This window comes from Dermacentor variabilis, chromosome 5 (genome assembly GCF_050947875.1).
Source record: "Dermacentor variabilis isolate Ectoservices chromosome 5, ASM5094787v1, whole genome shotgun sequence".
Classification (NCBI taxonomy): Eukaryota; Metazoa; Arthropoda; class Arachnida; order Ixodida; family Ixodidae; genus Dermacentor; species Dermacentor variabilis.
This window is the reverse complement of record NC_134572.1, coordinates 20,456,281-20,475,624: the sequence shown is the minus strand read 5'-3', so window position 1 is coordinate 20,475,624 and position 19,344 is coordinate 20,456,281. Positions and strand designations below refer to the sequence as shown.

The window sequence follows — 19,344 nt, the reverse complement described above, 5'->3', positions numbered from 1 at the left end:
ATTCATACTCCTCAAAAAGGAGCGCATACAGTGGCGCTTATATATATATATTGTGACGAAGAAGATCGGCAGGCTAAAAAGCCCCGTTGCAATCGCGTGGCTCATACTCAGTTCGTTCACTGGCTGCGCACTAGCTGCTGTTGCCGCGTTGGTCGCTGCTTCTCTACGACCCGAATAAACCCCCTTTACAATTGGTGGAGCTGCTGGGTACAACAGGAATTCTGGAACTTCGCAATCGGACACTGCAGCCTGTCTTCATTATGCCGGAAGAAGGACCACAGCAACCACAACCCGCTGCCACAGTGACTACCGTGGTCTGCCCCGGCCTGCTGCGTCAACGCGACCCACCCATCTTCAGCGGTACCGAAGACCATGACGTAGGAGACTGGCTCGCAGACTACGATCGGGGGAGCATCCACAACCACTGGGACGACACCAAAAAACTGAATTACGTATCGTTTTATTTGAGCGGTGTCGCCAGCGTATGGCACCGCAACCACGAACGTGATCTCACGACGTCGACAGCCTTCAAAACTAACGTGACGTAGGTATTCGGGTGCCCCGCCGTTCGCAAGCTTCGCACCGAACAACGTTCGCGCAGTCGTGCACAAGAGTGCGGGGAGACATTTACTACTTATATAGAAGATGTTGTCGACCTCTGCAACCGCGTTGCCGTCACAATGACTGATGCCGAGAAGATCCGCCATATTGACACAACTATATTTGGCAGAACCATAATGCAGCGGGTATGCGCTAGTGGGGACGACGCTGAAGTAGCGCGGCTTTTTAGGTGAAGCGGGAAAAACGAAGATGTTGTTGTTTTTCCCTTGGACGACTGATAAAGTGCGTTTCTTGGTGGTGCTGCTACGCATACTCGTCGATCCCACGTCGTTCCAGCATCATCTTCCAGCATCGTCTTCACTTGTTTTTGTATTGCTTCGCGTTCCTTTGGAGCCACACGATAAGGGTTTTGTCGGATGGGTCTGGCGTCGACATCAGTAATGATGCGGTGTTTGGTAAGTGGCGTTTGACCAACTCTTGACGCAGAGGAGAAACAGCCCTGGTACTGATTGATGAGCTCAAGAAGACGGTTCCGCTCAACGGCCGTTAACGTCGGATTAACGTCTACAATAGGCGCAGCTGTGTGGATTGTAGAGGCCGACTCCTGCGCTAAGTGGCAGTCTTGTATTTCTGTCACTTCGTCGAAATAGGCGAAAGCAGTGCCTCTAACGATGTGTCGGCGCTCCTTACTAAAATTCGTCAGCAAGAGTTCGGCGCTTCCGTCGATTACATTGATAAGTGCTCTGGCAATGGAGACACCGCAATTCAGTGCTAGCGCACTGATGTGTTCAGCTACTCCAGTCCCATTTTGCAGGCTGTCACAGCGCACTTGTACGAGAGAGCAACTCCGCGGCAAAAGTATGACGTCGTCCGCGGCAATACGTAAGCGAAGTTGTTGTGGCTTCTCATGGGTGACATTATCCGAACTCGTGGCAAATGTGACGCTTCTGTCACGGATGTTAATCAGGGCGCCGTACTCCCGTAGGAAATCCATGCCCAATATAAGTTCTTTACAACACTCAGTAAGGATGACGAGGGTGACGACGAAGGTTGAAGCGGCGATTAAGAGTCGGGCCGTGCATTTCCCGACAGGTGTCATCAACTGACCTCCGGTGGTTCTTATGTTGGGCCCGTGCCATGGTGTCTTCACCTTCCTTAGTTTGTCAGCGACCTGTAAGCTTAGGATTGAAAAATGGGAGCCAGTGTCAACCAGAGCGGCTATTTCGTGGCCGTCAATGCGTACGATGAGCTCGGCGCTGACGATGTCAGTTACGTCTTCCGTACTTCTATCCGTCGTATTCGTCGTTGTGCTGAGTGTCTTTTTCGTCACTGTAGTCTTCACGTCGTCGTTCGTCGATAACGGGAGATGTGGAGCAGTTCGAGTGTTGGCAACCTCACCCCCGGAGGTCGCTGCGGCTAGTTTCCCCGTCGAGGGCTAGGCGATCTGCCCCTAGTGACGTCGGCAAAACTGCGACGAGTCGGCGAATTGTAGCGCGCCGGAGATGGCGAAGGAGAACGTGGTCGGGGCATCGTCGTATTTTGTGGCTGACTGTTCACAGGAGCGTCGTTATAAGCGCGTCGACCGTCGTACGGAGAATAAGCATAGTTAGCAGGAAAGCTTGGGTGTTGAGCGGCGCGATAGTTGTTCCATTTGTGGCAAACTCTATAGACGTGTCCAGCTTCACCACAATGGTAGCACACTGGTCGACGGTCGACGGTGCGCCACAAATCGGTTTTCCGACGCTGATAGTTCGGCGGTAACTCTCCATGGAGCCAAGGAGTGGCGTGCGCATGTCGAAAATACGGCGTTGTTTGTGCTGGCATGATCGGCGGTGTCGGTAGAGTCGACGAGGGTGACGATGTCGGCTCTGTTTGTGCCGTAGGTGGTGTTGTAGTTATGGTTGTCAACGGCGTTGAAGTTGCGTTGAGTGGACGGCGAACAGCCTCCGCATAAGTGAGGCGCCGCGGAACGTTCCCACAGTCTGGCGCTGAAAAAGCTTGCCGGACTTCCTCCCGGACTACATCAGCAACAAAAGATAACGCTGGCGTCGGTTCCGTAGGCGCAACCACAAAGCCGAGCTGCCGAAGCTCTTCTCGCGCCACCTCTCGGACAAGTTCACGCAGAGACATGTCGTTACTCGCAGCCAGTACGGAAGTGTTCGCCGCCGAGTTGCTCATGTCATGCTGGCGGTATCGTTGCTGCTGGGCCCGTTCAATGGCTGTAGCCTCTTTTGTGAACTGTGCCACTGTTGTCGGTGGATTTCTCACAAGGCCGGCAAACAGTTGCTCCTTCACTCCTCGCAAGAGATATCGCAGCTTTCTTTCCTCTGGCATGTCTGGGTCTGCCCTACGGAAAAGACGGGCCATGTCTTCCGAGAACATAGTAACACTCTCATTGGGCTTTTGAACGCGGATTTCAAGGAGACGCTGCGCGTTTTCCCTCCTGTCGATGCTTGAAAAAGTATCCAGCAGCTGTGCGCGGAAGTCGTTCCACGTGGCAAAGCTCCTCTCCCGGTCTACGTACCACGTACGAGCATTGTCCTTCAAATAGAAATAGACACTCGAGAGTTTGTCCGCTGAGCTGGTCTTATGGTTATACTGGGCGACGCGCTCGAACTGGTCTAGCCAATCTTGGACGTCTTCAAAGGCATCACCATGAAAGCTCTCCGGGACCATAGGATTCTGTAGTGTTACTTGCGATGGAGCTGCGGTGGCCATGTTATTTGTAGGAGGCAAACCATTTCTCGAAGTTTCTTGCAGGGGACTGGACTCGGGCGCTAAGCCTAGCAGGCGACGACTGAACCGATGGACCGGTGTTTCGATGCGCGATGGTGATTCCGGGCTCGATCGTCGGCTCCTCGAAGGGGTGCCAAGCATGAAGAATACCCAGCACCTCCACCAGTGTAACGACGTGGGATCGACGAGTATGCGTAGCAGCACCGCCAAGAAACGCACTTTATCAGTCGTCCAAGGGAAAAACAACAACGCCTTCTTCGTTTTCCCCGCTTCACCTAAAAACCCGCGCTACTTCAGCGTCGTCCCCACTAGCGCATACCCGCTGCATTATGGCTCTGGCAAATATAGTTGTGTCAATATCTTAAAAGGCATTGAAGACGACACCTTCCAGATGTTGTTGGCGAAAAATCCGGTAACAGTCTCTGAACTCGTCAGTCTCTGCCAAAGCTTCGACGAACTCCGCAAACAACGCATAGCCACTTCATTGGCGACTTCATTGTCTAGCTTGGCTGTTTCCCCGGATAAGACGTCGCTGCTGCTACAGATCAAGGAGTTCGTCCGTGAAGAGGTGGCGGCTCGTCAGCTTTCTCTGATTCCCCTTACACACGGCCAGTCGAATTCTCCGGTGGCGCCCGCTCTCCAATCTGTCATCAAGGAGCAGGTAGCCGACCACATTCCACCTTCTCTCCAGCAGGCTCCGGTTGCCGCTCCCCTGACGTACGCCGAAGTCGCCTCGAGGCCTGCACCACAGACCTACGGTCCCATTCGCCCGCCTTTGCGCCCGCCCGTATCCGCTCCAGTCCGGCCACTGGTGCAGTATGCATGACCTCAAGATCATTGGCGCACGGAAGACAATCGTCCGATTTGTTTTTATTGTGGCCGTGCTGGACACGTAGCACGCCACTGTCGCCTCCTTACACAGAACGTCCCCAACAATGTGCGTCCATATGCGCCACGTTTTCAACAACGCCGCAACTATTCGCACACCTTTGAATCTCCTCCTGTCGTCGAGACCGCATTCTCCGCTCGCCGTTAACCTTCTCCTCGCCGCCGCTCCCTTTCCCCCATGCGCCGTCGGCGGAGCCCTCTGCACCAGGAAAACTAAAAATTGCAGTTCAGGAGGAGAGAACTGCGGTGTGTGCGCAATGTATAAGGCCTCACACTTCCCCGAAATACGTTATTGAAGTCGCAATAGAAGGAACATTAACGCTAGCACTTGTCGACACCGGCGCTGCACTTTCAGCGATAGATGCCTGTATTTGCCGCAAGATAGGAAAATTGACGACGACGCTTTCTGGACTGTCTCTTCGGACTGTCAACGCGTAGCACGTCGAGCCATCCGGCGCCTGCACCGCTCGTGTCGTCATTCAGGAGGTCCTCTATATCATAGAATTCATCGTGTTGCCATCTTGTTCACACGATGTCATATTAGGTTGGGACTTTCTCTCCACACATCATGCGATCATTGACTGCACCCGCGCCGAAATCGAGCTGTTTCAGTTTTCGCGCGGTATTATCACTGACCAGAGAGACCTTTGTCACAAATCGCCGTTTCTGAAGACACCGTTATACCTGCCTGGTCTTCCGCCCTTGTCAGTATTTCGTGTGACTCTAGAGATGACGGAACAGTACTCTTCGCTCCGCCTGAACTTTTAGTTCGCCGCCGTTCACTACCACTGCCGTTCGCCGTCCTCGAGTTCAAAACTGCCGCCTCTCTCATGTGCGTGTCAAACCCATCGGCCGAACCAATTACTTTACGCCGCCGTGAAAGCCTTGGCAGAGCTGAACCCCTGGCCTCATCTTCAATATTTGACACGACGCACGACTCCACTTATCTTGCCGCTCTCGAGGCATCGCCTCCTCAGTCACTGTCGCGTTCTTTTACGCCAGTTATTGCCAGTGACCTTACGACGACGCAGCGCGATGAACTTCTTCACTTGCTCGAAGGATTCTTTTCTTCCTTTGACTGCCTAGCAACATCCCTCGGCCGCACAACAACTGTCTCGCACACCATCGACACTGGGAGCCATGCTCCCATTCGGCAGCGTCCCTACCGAGTTTTGGCGACCGAGAGAGGTGTTATCAACGACCAGGTGACACCGCCCTGAAACGCGGTGTCATCCAGCCTTCTAGTAGTCCCTGGGCATCACCAGTCGTCCTACTTAAAGAAAAGACGGCACCATACGATTTTGCGTGGATTATCGAAGGCATAACAAGATTACCCGAAAGGATGTGTACCCGTTGCCTCGTATCGACGACGCCCTTGACTGTTTGCCACCTCCTCACCCCTTCCCTATCGACTCAATCGTGTGGCTTTGGGTACCGCCTGTTGCTGCCAATGGCCTTTCGTCCAAGCTTCTCCCGAAGTACCACGGGCCCTACCGCGTGATTGCGCAACCATCACCTGTTAATTACGTGGTCGAGCCCGTGTCACCATCTCCCGATCTGCGTCGTCGGGGACGAGAGACTGTGCACATTGACCGGCTGAAGCCGTATTACGATCCGCTCACCTCTTCCTAGATCGCCAGGATGGCTACTCTTCAATTCCGGGGTGATTGTGACGAACAAGATCGGCAGGCTAAAAAGCCCCGTTGCCATCGCGTGGCTCATACCCAGTTCGTTCACTGGCTGCGCCCTAGCTGCTGTTGCAGCGTTGGTCGCTGCTTCTCTACGACCCGAATAAACCCCCTTTACAACATGTGTATTATATGTAACAAATAGCGTCTAGAAGAGGGAATTCCACTCAGCAACGCGTTTAAAGCTAACGAGAAAGCTATGCACTTCGGCAGGCTATTCTCGGAAAACCGACGGGGGGTGATAGGGGGCAGTTCCACGTGTCCACCTCCACTTCTTATGCTCCTGGAGTTCTAATTGGCTGGGCTGCGGTACATGTCAGAATAATATGGGCGTCGCCAGCAAATCAGCACTTCAGAAGCAGACGAGATGGGCATGTTCACTAGGTGGACACTTACAGAATAGTCCCCAGCAAACATGTCCGCAATAGACATTAGTAAGAGGCGATGGGATGATTGGAGGAAGAAAAGTAGGGAAACGACAAAAGACGGAGACGTACAAGAGCACGGTTCGCAATAGGGGATCAGAAAATTTGGGCGTTGTAGGTCATAGTGCTTTTTTTTCTTTTTTCATTGTTTAATCTAGGTAGGACATTAGGCAGTATAGTAGCAAGAGCTTGGTGGCGCAACCCACCGCCCCGTTCCGAAGGGGATGCTCATAACATCCATCCATCCCTCCATACCCAGGACGACCAACATGGCTTAACGTACAGCGTTACGAGTACTTTACCGCATATATGTTGAAGCGCTTTGAATCACGTAAATATACTATCATGAGTATCAAAATTTACGCAACACTTTAACCAATCCTTAAAGCATGCGTATGGACTCCAAACGCGATAAATTTATAGGTGCACATTTTCTCAAACCCATGCAACTGCCACTCTTTGTTAACTGATGCTCAGAAGCAGGTCCACTTATAAGTATTTGTTGTGCTTTGATAGTCTAAAGTATGATTGAATGCTATAAATCTTTGCAAATTACGATGCATAATTTTAGCGCTGGACGTCAATCGCAGTTGATAACCTGCTGTAAATCTTACGCTAACTGATGCCATCTTTTACGTCAAATTAGTGCTGATATTATCACTATTTAAGATAGACTTTGGTGTAGACACTCTAAAAACAGTTGCACCCTTTGGGGTGTATATTTGTCCCACAACAATAATCGTCATCTGTCTTGCCCGCGTTTCCTTTCTTTAACATGTTCCTATGGGTGGGCAGCGCAACCCGGACGAAGGACGAGAGGAAGTTTTCCTCTCGTCTTCCTCTCGTCCTTCGTCTGGGTTGCGCTGCCCACCCATACGAACATGTTCAATCATCAACTCGCCCAGCTTGCCGTCTTAATTCACTTTCTTTAACGCTGCGATCCCGGTACTTCCCGGTCACGAACGGCATGTGCGTTATCAGTGTGACGCAGCATTCTCGACAGGAAAGTAGCGAGCGCCGAGTTTTCGAGAAAGGAAACACAAGCAAGGCAGATGACGATTATTGTTGTAGGACAAATATACACCCCAAAGGGTGCAAACTGTGTTTAAGAGTGTATCTATAGAATGTTCAAGGTAAATATTACGCTCTCTCGGCCATTGCCACCACATCTCGTTTGTCACCATATGTCGCCTTCCGTCGCTTATGTCGTTTCTTCTTCCGGTTTTGTAAGAGTACGTTGTGGCATTACGTTGTGTTTATTCATTTTGCATTACTTTGTCGCGTGGTAACGTTACTTCTTTAAGATTACGTAATGTTGCTTTGTTTGCAATTTAAATTTCCATAGTAGCAAATTCAGTAGTCGTCTCTCCATTTTCCTTTCTTCCTTTCTTTATTTTCTTGTTGTCTTTGTTACCGTTTGCGGAGCAGTACAAGTTGATATTGCGCAAATTTACCGAGCTGTAGTTTAACCATTGCCTGCAGTCGGTAGTTTCTATAGCTCGCGGGTTCCGGGTGCAACGAAAATCTTAAGTAGTTCCACTCATGATCGAGACTGGGAAGGAGAGTCCGTTTCAAGATTCTAGAAAGCAGTAAAAAGCGGTAATAAAACAAAACAACGTAATAAGGGACGTATGATGGAGAACCTACCCGAACAGGCCGCTTTCTCGTGACATTTGATCTGACACGGGGCCCGTAGCGCGCTCTAATGCCGCCACAATGTCTCTGTCGGCATATAATTGCCGTGATCCCTGCATGGAGTTATAATTTAGCTAGTAATTGCAGGGTAGACGCGGAACTGTAGACAAATGCTAGGGGTACATTTCGCCCCCACCCCTCCTCTCTGTCGCTCTCTCTCTCTGTATATATATATATATATATATATATATATATATATATATATATATATATATATATATATATATATATATATATATATATATATATACGTTCACGAGTGCACATCGAACCACGCATAGTCTCGATGTAGAAGCCGCTCACTTCCCGATACGAGCGCTGAAGCAAGGCTGGTCTGACATCCCACCGTAATGACACCGTGTAATGCCGCGGGTAACGACGTGGCCGGATGAAATGCGGCCAGGTATCATCCGGCGTTTGCTAATGGCTTTGCCCGTTTCGCCCGATCGCTAAGCCCTGCGACGTGAACGCGAATAACTCACTTATAGGCGGTCGCGAAATGCCACCTATTAAGGCAGCCTTCGCCTTATGTCTTCACCTCTACAGCGCTTCTGAGGGGACTACGTTGGTTACGATATCGCTGCTATCTTCCCGTAGGTACAGCCCATGTACGCCATAAATGTCGAGCGCCGCGTTCAACTCTCTATACGGAGGCATTCAGCGCGTTGTTCGACGTCGAATTACCAATCTACGCGGCGCTCCCCTTTCATCAGACTTGGATACACAATAGTGCCGTAGTTCTTTGTCTGGTCGGAGAAAGGCAGTACTTTGAAGCTTGTTAGCACAATAGTGACCTACCATACATGGGAATAAGACATCTCAGAACATCCCTCGGTACACCTCTCCTGCGTACTACAGTCTTGTTTCCTTGACCAAAGCGAAATGAAATGTGGTTACTGTGGTGCTACCCTATGAAATTTTTGAAAAGAGGTTGCACTGTACAATGGCACGATAGCGCTGCTGCGTTTTTTGAGATGCGCCAGGCTGTATGACCACTCGTCATGGAATGAACTGTTGTGCACGCCTGTTTCACGACTTCTTTCTTTCTCTGCTTTTAACGATGCCCCTATCTTGATTCAGGACAACCAATTGTTTTCAGCCTGTCTAGTTTCCCTCAATTCCCATGAATGCTTTCCCCTCTCTCTATCTTTCTGTTTGTGACTAACAAGGATTATAGCCCAGAAAATAAAAGTCCAGGCTTCTTATCAATATTTGTCACTCGCGCAAAAAGAAAAAAGTAATATGTGCACTTCTGAGTTCATGGAGATACTATTAAGCTAGAGCAGAAAGTTATAATCAATAAGTTTACTGCACGTACTAACGTGCACGTACGTGCACGTACGTACCATGGGAACCACGTACCCGTCGTTCCCATGGCTGAGAATAACGCTGTAAATGATAATCACTTATTTCGTGGCTTCAGCAGTTCCGGTTTGTTCAGTCCATTGTGACAAGGCTGACGTTAGGTGAGTTTCATCCATGCCCGTATCAGCGCACAAGCGCACCTGACCATGCATGATGATGCCGTAATCCGATACCTCTAAGCCTGCTACGTATTAGCAGACGGAAAGATAAGCTGCAAGGCCGAGTGCACTCTGGTGCAGTAATACGGCGTAGCTCATGCTACGCTGGCAGGTACTGAAACTAGTGGCGAGGTTGTCTACGGTTTCTGGCAGATTAAACATGTGCGCTAAGTACAAAGCGGTGCGCACTAGTGGAGACTGCCGTGAGTAAACGTTGAGTATTAAGGGATGATAAAATACATGAGTGCGTCAGAAGGGATGATTAAGAGCAAGGATAGGAAATGTAGGTGGGTCAACCAAACGAGTGTCCTTTTTGCTACCCCATTAGTTTGTCAGAGAAGTCACTAACAATACCTTCTTTATTAGAGCAGCAGTATTTCTTTTTGAAATTTAGACGCATGAACTGCACTAATATATTAAGCTTCTAACATGTAGCATGATTCACCTAACACTTCGAAGCAAACTATAGTCGTGTACATATCATTACAAACGAACGCTTTGAATTTCAAATATTTACGAGCGCGCCCTGTTGTTGTGTATTAAATGACGAGCAACCGGGAAAAGAGGCAAGTGAATGGCCAGCTATCCGAATCATCAACGATACACTCTGGTGACTAAGAAATGTATGAAAGAAAAGTAAGGAAATAGAAAATTGCAAGGAAAGAGGGATATTAGGAAGCAAAAATAATGGAGGAATGGAGTACCATTAATTCCAGCTAACGTGCCCTAATCGAAACCAAATGGTGTCGCCACAACATTTTTCTGAATGCCAGAGGATGGGCCGTCAAATCCTAGCAAGTGGCTTGTGAAGTACTTGTGGAATACTGTACATACATTCCCATCTCGGTCATTATATACAAAAAGATGTATATCTTTCACCGCTCTCTTCATGCTAGTATCGCTTTAGGAAACATGCTTAGCGCGCATGCGACTTAAACGAAGATGGTCGTAATTTCTGACAAGATAAGATTTGCGCTCCCTTTGTTTGCTTTTGGAATTTAAATAAACGAATAATACATTTATTTCACTAAACAGATATACAAAAATTTGCGGCTATAAAATAAAGGTCACCATACGAAGACTTGACGTATTATAATAGCCAATACAATCAACACTATATTTTGAAGGCGAAGAGTTCAAGGAGCAATAGAGAACAGAAACCAGTGAGCTTTGTAAGCAATTGCAAGAAACGTGCAATGTATGCCAGAATAACAGACATAATTAAGATTATATACAAATTAGAGAGAAAGCACAACATACAAAAGTAATTCTGAAGTGCACCGCATGCAGGTGTGACTCGTATAAAAGCTGCGCAATAATCCTAACTTCCGTAGCATCGTTAAAGAAGTAAACATAAGTATATTAAAAAGGAAACTCGAATTATTGTCGGTTGTATTAGTTTGTTCTAGTGGCACAGTATATATAATAAAATATGACATAGCAAAATACGACATAATCTCACACTGCTTTCAAAAATATTATTTTCCACGATACAGTAATTATAAACAAAGGCGCAAAAATTGTAACATGGCACCCATTGACTATTACGTGCTTTAGTAACGTCAGTTTTCTTGTTCTCCGTGCTATTACTTTATACTTCAACTACTATTACTGCTGCTGCTACCACGTTTCACTCTCGCTCTATAGAGAGGAAGAAATAATCGAAGTATAGATTTCAGCGTTCCGCAGCAACACGCTATCTATTAGGTACTCCGTAGGGGGTGCGAGGGGGGTACTTTAGATTGATTTCGCCACCAGAGTTGTTCCTTTAGCGTGCGCATAAATCTAAGCAAATGGGCCGTTTTGTTCTCCGCTCCCGTCAGAGTGCGGCCAATAATCTAGCCTGCGACCTCGTGCTCAGCAATACACTTCAGGCTAGCGCTTGTCCATGGTGCGGTGCGGGGCCGTCGCCAACACATGTGACGTCGGAATACACGAACAGGCTACAGGAAGCAAACCCATCTGAGATATTTACGAACAGTATAGGAAGCCGTGGAAGACCCTGCTTGCCCGGGCGGGGCTTGGGGCCCAAAGGGGCCTCTTGGACCAGGAGGACCGGCTAGCGAGGACCACTGGTGTCCTGGAATAGTTACCCGCCCCCTTTTCTTTTCCCCTCCCTTGAATAATCAATACAGTTTTTCTATCCATTCAGAACGCCAGAGCCACTGATCCACCACGGTAGGTCAATGTACGCGTAGATAAAAGAATACATTTGCGATTATGTCGGTAGTCTGGGTTCAGCATAAATTCCCTAAGTCCACAATAATTCTTAGCTAGCTTGACGGAAACACTCGCCCCCTCTTTTCCTCTTTTATTCCTCCTTTTCCTGCAGCTAGTGTATTGTAGCAAACCGGACGCTCGCCTGGTTGACTTCCCCGTCATTTCTCTCCTTGCGTTCTCTCTTTCTCTTGGCAGAAACACAAGTTCAGAAAGTAATACTAGACGTAGCTATTTCACGCACAGGCACGTGCATACTCACATGGCGGTAAGCTGCACCGCATCTTCGGCAAGCGAATTTCCCGAGAATACCAGCTTGATTCAGGACTTCAGCTTCCTGGGTGTAAGGATTAGCAATGTTTGAATAACTTGGCAAGGGAAGACGAGTTATTGATCAGGCTTTAAAAAATTGCGTGGTGTGATGAGATCATGAAATATGAGGGCATATATGATAAATAAGCATACGTGAGTGTGTGGTGATTGGGGATCACTGGGATCAATCAGTCAGTAAATCAATCAATCAATCAATCAATCAATCAATCAATCAATCAATCAATCAATCAATCAATCAATCAATCAATCAATCAATCAATCAATCAATCAATCAATCAATCAGTAAATGCATTAATCAGAAAAGCTCATTTTATTGATAGACAAATTAGTACAGATGCACTTGTATACAGGAAGGAGTCCCAAAGTAAACACTGCGCGGTTACGATGAATCGCTTACGATGAATTGCAAGTCAAGTAATATAGCGAACCTAACAATGCATAGGCGAAAAAATTAGTGAGCAGGAGAAAGACGAAATAAGTACACTGATGTCCATACATAGTCTTATAATAAGAACAAGTCACTAAACATAAAGAAGGCTAAAAAATAACACAAAAGAAAACCGACACAAATAAAAATAAAACGAATACGATGATATAACATGTCGATACGATAAGAAATCTTAAGTAGGTGCAGACATTCATATACAAAATGCATTTAATTAGTACAATTGCTTTTTTATTTCAAACAGGTGATCTTTTAATTGAGATTTAACGATGGAAAGGGAGTTACATTGTATTAGGTCGGCGGATCACTGCTGTAATGCACATAATGTGGGATGATGAGGATGATGGTGATGATCACCAGAAAGCAGCCTTTCTGAGCAGCCTCAACTCTCGCGAGTACCGGCGCATACAACTTGCGCCAGCTAGGCGAAGGCGATGCGCAGTTTAGATAGACTGATTCCCTCGAGGACGCGCTCTTTACATTCCAATAGCTGGTTCACTTGACTTCATTCCAATACTCTTACGTTGGCGGTGCATTAAGGCAAGTACCACATTATATATGTGGTGTTTAAGTAAGCGCAATCTTAGTTTCGAAAGCTTAAGTTCATCCAAAGAGCATCCACCACTGAAGACAGAGGATTTGGGATATCGAACTAAAATCTTGCACAGATACAGTTTATAGTGCGATAGCAGAGAACATTCTCAAGGTTCTGAAGGAATTTGAACGAACATATATTATCGCTGACAGTGTCATAATTCCCAATCGAGCGACCCCGTTAAGTATAGAAGTGCATTTGCACTTAGACTGACAAGCGCCCAACTTACGGAGACAAAAATTCCTGGACCCTGGTCCCAGCCGACGTCCAAACGAACTGCCTTAAAGGTGCTATTGCCGTTTAAAAGTATCGGGACTGATTTAAAAAAATATTATTTTTTTGCGGACGGATTTTCTTATTTTCTTTTCTTTGCTCCTCATGTTTTCTGTCCTTACTCCATCCCCCTCTGCTGAGTGGCCAATAGGACAATTCATCTGTTGAACCTCTCTGCCTTTCACCTCTTGTTCTCTCTCTTTTTGCCAACTGTAAGCAATGGCTGGAAGCAAAAATAACAACGACGACGGCAGCGATGACGATGACGACGACAATGGCAATGAAAACAAGGAAAATAAAAGAAAATTATAACGCAAAAATTTAAAAGGGGGGGGGGAGGGATAGAGAAAATATCGGTAGAGCTCAAGGCCTAAGATCTCAAAAACGACTCAACGCGAGGATAAAAGCAGCTTGTAGTTTAAAACAATAATTACGAAGAAGTACATTATCTATGTTTCTCTAAAAAGTGGCTCTCATCTGTAAAGATTTCCTTCACATTCCGCTTTTTCTTCATCATATGTCTTTGTTTCACAGAGAATAGTTCTTCCAAATAAAGTTTAAGAGATTCGACGATCCACGTACCTCGACCATGCCTCATACAGAGATGTGCCGAATCCTCGATATGGCGAGCAGATGTTCTGATAGTGTCTCTAACGGCCTAGCCGCCTGCGCAATACGGATAAAGCCCTTCTTTTCTTCTCTGCGTTCTACGTGGGACTGGAGACCCAGCACTTGATGTGTGCCTATTGTGCTGCATGTGTTCTCTCGGGAATTCTAGCACGCTCAATAGTGTTGTGCCTGTCTTGCAATTAGCGGAACAGCAAACGGAATACCCCCTGGGTCTTTGCACGTCCAATAAAATAATGAACGAAACCTATTTCGCCGAACAGGACCTTTGAAGCTGCAACTCGAGAATTGTGCCGAACTAAGTAACAACGTAGAAACAACCGGTCGATTTCCTTAAGGACAGGTACGTTGATGCGACGTTGCTGTGGTTAACGTAAACGTATGAAACATATGCTACTTCGTTTGGAGCTCACCAGAGCGCACGGTGGCTTCGCTTTCGTACACAGGGCCTCACTGGGAGGCCGCTTTCTTGTTTCCAACTGTGTTGAGATAAATGCGTCTTTTATAAAAAATACTCCAGCACAATATGCTCCTAAAACAGTTGCACCCTTGGGATGCATATATTGTCGCGCAACAATAATCGTCATCTGCCTCCTGCGCTCGCTACTTTCCTGTCGAGAATGCTACGTCACGCTGATAACGCGCACGCCGTTCGTGACCTGGGGTGGTATAACGTAAAACTATTCCAAACTTTTCTATTCTAATTCTGCAATCATCTCAACACGATTGGTTAAAAACATTTTTGGACCACCTGGCTATCACGGGACGTCACGAAAACCGCGATCGCTCCCCATCTGATATGACGTGTACACGCTGATTATGCATGATTTGGCCGAACAAAAGCAAAATAGTTATTTCTGATTCGACGTCTTTTCGCCATTATCCCTCGGCTATTGGTCAAGGGCTTTCGGGCTGCATCCACTTCACCTGCCTGTCACGCGACGTCGCAAAACCGCAAAAATTCACCGCGTCAAAGTGACGTGCACGCGTTAAAGATGCATTAATATGCCGAACAAAACTGAGTTTTCTTCTGAATAGCCGCAGGCTGTCCCGTTCCGAAAGGAATAAAAGATGGCTGCAGCCGATCGCCCAGGCACTGGCTACTCTCACCTACCGGAAAGCATGGGTTTATTTGGGTGTAATAAAACTTTTTGCGTGGCCGCGTAAAATTTTCGAGCACTTTCGGCACGCTCACGTCCTCGTTCTGCCAACTTTTCTTTGCTAAAGATCCATTTTAGCGTCATTCTTAAGCTTCCGTTGCATGCCGTCGAGATTTTGGACCAGCCACGGCGAGTTAAATAAGGGAAAGTGTACCAATCGCAGACGCGGGCACCACCCTCTTCGTCCGGTTATTGATTTTCAGTGCACTGGCTCGGCCCCAACGAATCCCTCGCCACTTGAACGTGCTACTCGCCTCTTGTCCACCAATTAGATAAGACGAGCCGCTCAGCGTAGGCAATGTTATTCGTTTTTCAAGCAAAAAAAAAAGTGACCTCCTATGAACGAAGACAGCGTTTGATTGGTCTGTTCAGACAACCCTGCGGGTGACCGCCCGATGCTTGCGTCAGCGGTTACGCAAACTTGACGTCAGGAGATTGGAATAAAAAACATTTTGGAATAGTTTTACGTTATAGGGCCCCTGGAAGTACTGGGATTGCAGCGTTAAAAAAGGAAATGTGGGCAAGACAGATGATTATTGGGTGTAATTTCTTTTTTCAGAGTATATCTGGCATATACATTGTTTACACTGCCTCGCCATGAACACTTGATAGTACATGGATGATCGGTGTAATACTTGTGGTTTCTTCCAACGTAAGTTGACCCGCACAAGTATGGGCCATGCACTAACTGCATAAAAGATGTCGAATGAGCGCGAGTAATGGCTTAGTAGCTTTAGTGCTTTCATTTTTAATGCTCACCATGAGGTCGCGCCAGCGTTTCCTGGCGGTGGCCGCAGTTTTGTGATGGCGCCGTAGTGCAATAACGCACGTGTACTTATATTTGTTTACGCACTTTAAAGGGACGGGGTGGAGGGGGCAGAGGGAGAGGCATACGCAGTAAATATAATCCGGGGTTATCTACCAAGCGGTCTCTTATCGTTACAGTAGGTGTTCTGGTGCTTTAAATTCAAATTACATTGCCATCGTCCACCAAAGCGAACATGCGTTTGCATATAAGTAATTAGAGCATTGTTAAACCTAGTAACTGTCCTTCCATAATGAGTCCGACAGCTACCATATGCGAATAACACAATGGCATGATTCTGTCTTTGTTCCCTTTTTCTCATGCGAATGTTTTGGAGGCAGATGTTCAACTAGAGACTGCTTGCAGGTAATCGCATTTAATAATGGCAACTTCTGCTCGTTATCGTGAAGTATGTGGTTAGCGTCTTCAACAGAAGCTCTTTGCCTGCATGCCAGATCGGTAACATAATGCCGTGTCGTTGTGGTAGTATATACAGTCCAGGTTTACCCATCGTTCGTTCGCAGAAGCACGCTTACCATGTACACAATGCTTCACCAATTTAAATCGCCGTAATTACACCGCAAGCGCATGACATGCTAGAAGCTCCATGAGGCATTGTACTTCGAAATTTATATGAACGAATTTCGGCTCGCAGCACTGATCGTCGGGAACTAGCTCGAGAAAAGCTCGTCATCGACGGGCCGACCTCGCTGTGAGGGAGCGCGAAGCCAAGGCATTACGACAACGATGAGCCGCGGATCCCGAGCTTCGCTTGCACCCCTCTTCGCAGTAGTGGTCAATTTTTTTTCCTTCCTTCCGTACGTGGTGTGCCCTCGTGCTTGGCTCTTCGTTGTCCTCTTCTTTTCCTAAAGCCCTTCACTCACGCGCTCTTCGTCGTCCCCTTCTCTTTCTTCGCTGCATTTCGCCAAAGGGCACTTCACTGATCATAGACATATCAGAGACATCTTTCCATTGAAAGCGTTGGGTAGAAACCCGGATCTTCCCCTCTGCTTAACCTCCCTGCGTTTTCTCTTCTCTCTCTCTCTTTCTCTTTCTCTCCCATTGAAACATCTGTACTAATGGGGTTGCGTTAGTTACATCTGCTGTGCTTTTTAATATTTTCTTTTCACATTGGTGGGGGACAAAAGGTGCCTGTTGCGGATAGGACATTATCGCGAATTATCTAATAGCCGAAGAATAAGTTGCAGTGAGCTAAACAATGACTATATTTGAATAACTTAGATCAGGTGCGGTGTTGTCGTACCTCTTTACTTCCTTTTCAAAGCAATGTCAGCAGCAAGTTTCAGCCTTACGCTATTCTGAAGTCTGGTTGTCGTTCTTTAGAAATCTAGCGAAGTTTCTCTCTCTCTCTCTCTCTCTCTCTCTCTCTCTCTCTCTCTCTCTCTCTCTCTCTCTCTCTCTCTCTCTTATTTTCATTGCCAAATTCAAGCAAGCCGCTGTGTGCTTTCGCTGTGTGCTGCCTCTTGAAATATGCCCGCACTTCCAAGTAGACTTCTATAAGTGTTATCTCATTCTAAATCTCAAAATGAAAGCAACTTGAAAATGTTTCGGTCAATTCCACTCCACATTTCTTACCCGCCGAGCTTTGTCGACGCTAAAGAGCATTGGTATGAGCCTCAGTGTTGGAAGCTAGCTTTTATGCTAAGTGACGACGTGGCACCCTGTGCAATTCCAAAGAGCGGGCACATTAGGGAAAGTAAACAATTCAAATCTGTCTAGGCAACCTATCTCTAGAAGATCACCTTAGAACACGTGCGGGGAAAATAGAGCGATATTTGTCTAAAAGAAAGGCTCTTTTGTCTATTTCACCTCAAAGTATCGCGAAAGACGTAAACAATTCTGCTGTCACGTTTTGCTGAGCCGCCTAGAACCGATGAAAACGTCCCGTTAAGAGCTAGCGCACGGTGCAACGCACTTTGTCGCGCTCCCAGTGTTGTCATCAATTTAGTGATCACGGCTCAGCGGGAACTCCTGTTCTTTATTCTTACGTACTCTCATCACCACGCGCAATGTCGAAGCGGACGACTCGGGTGTGTCATTGCGAGTAGTCATATCCAGTGGCCCCGGAGGCACTGTTGCACTTCCAGGAGTATACTAACCTCTGTTCGTGCGTTGGATTCTTCAGCATGTTTTAAATTATCGTTCCATTTACGCACTGTTAATTACTAATTTTTGCATGTTGTGTACGTGACCTCTCCTGCCCTGTTGTTGTGGCTTTGCGGTCAAAATGACAGTGCCAAGATCTTTAAAGTTACGTGGCAGCTCTTTCGAGCTGCAGCACACTATTCGACCTATAGGAATGGCTCTGCTTTTGCGCTGCGCGCAACGAAGGTTCCATAAGTGTTGCTGTGGGACACTCGCCTTAACCAAGCGCTCTGGATACTTGTTACCGTGTGCTGCAGTGTTCCTCACTTGTGAATTTTTGTGTTTGTGTACTGTACATGAGTGGGTCATTTAATGCATCACCAGTCTCATCTTCAGAAGCCTGCTAGGCATAGGCAGGTATCTCCAGTACGCATTAAGGGATGCCTCTCCCCAGTGGAGGGTACCATTGGGATAGAGCACGGTTTTAATCCGGATGCAATGCGGGAAGCGTCGGAAGTCGTGCTATGTCGATCGGCTCCGCGGGCCGGCTGAACAGGTGAACCACGAACTCAACGCTGCACTGGAAACTTATGTTCCGCGCTGCGCGACACGGCTTTGTAGAGTAATTTTCTCGTCCTCCTCGAGCTCAGTGCGCCAGTTACCCATTCGTGTCGGCGTCAATGAATCATTTGCACTCATCTCCAATGACCTTTTACTATTTAGCCTCTTGCCTCCCGTTGGGATGCGTAACTCTAGGCGCTCTTACGAGTGTCTGCGTGCTTCCCAGGGGTCTTTCAGCAGTGTTCCGAAATGCTGTAGGGCGCACTCAGCAGATGAAAAGTATTGCTGTGGGCGCTGCGTTTTGTTGCGATTGGAGAGCTCGCGATTCGTTTCTTATGAGAGAGAAATGTTCCTTCTAATACCGGTCAGTTCCATAGCGTTTGCGGCGTATATACGAGTCATGGCGCGAGCCGGTGGTCTCGACATGGTGTTTGCACAATCTCAGCCTTAACGTCCTCGGACAGAGCGCCGCATGAGAGCCGTTCATCAATCTTCCAATCTTCACCCTCGTTGTTTCTCTGCAGTGCCTCGACCGACGCCAACGTGAAACGTGGAAGTGCGGATAAATAGATTTCGCTGCAGCGGCAACGGGCGCTGAAGAGCAGCAGGGCTATCGGCCTCGCATCTCTGCATTATGTATGAAAAGCGTGCGCTGCGGCTTTCTAACTTCGAGGCTTGCTCCAGTATATAGTAGTCTAAAATATGG

General features: G+C 47.4%; 1 protein-coding gene across 7 annotated transcripts in view; it reads left to right on the top strand.

The window, feature by feature from the left end:
• Positions 1 to 19,344, top strand: part of LOC142582334 (irregular chiasm C-roughest protein-like) — a 940,430-nt gene that overhangs the window by 41,417 nt on the left and 879,669 nt on the right. The gene's annotated exons all lie outside the window — the stretch shown is intronic.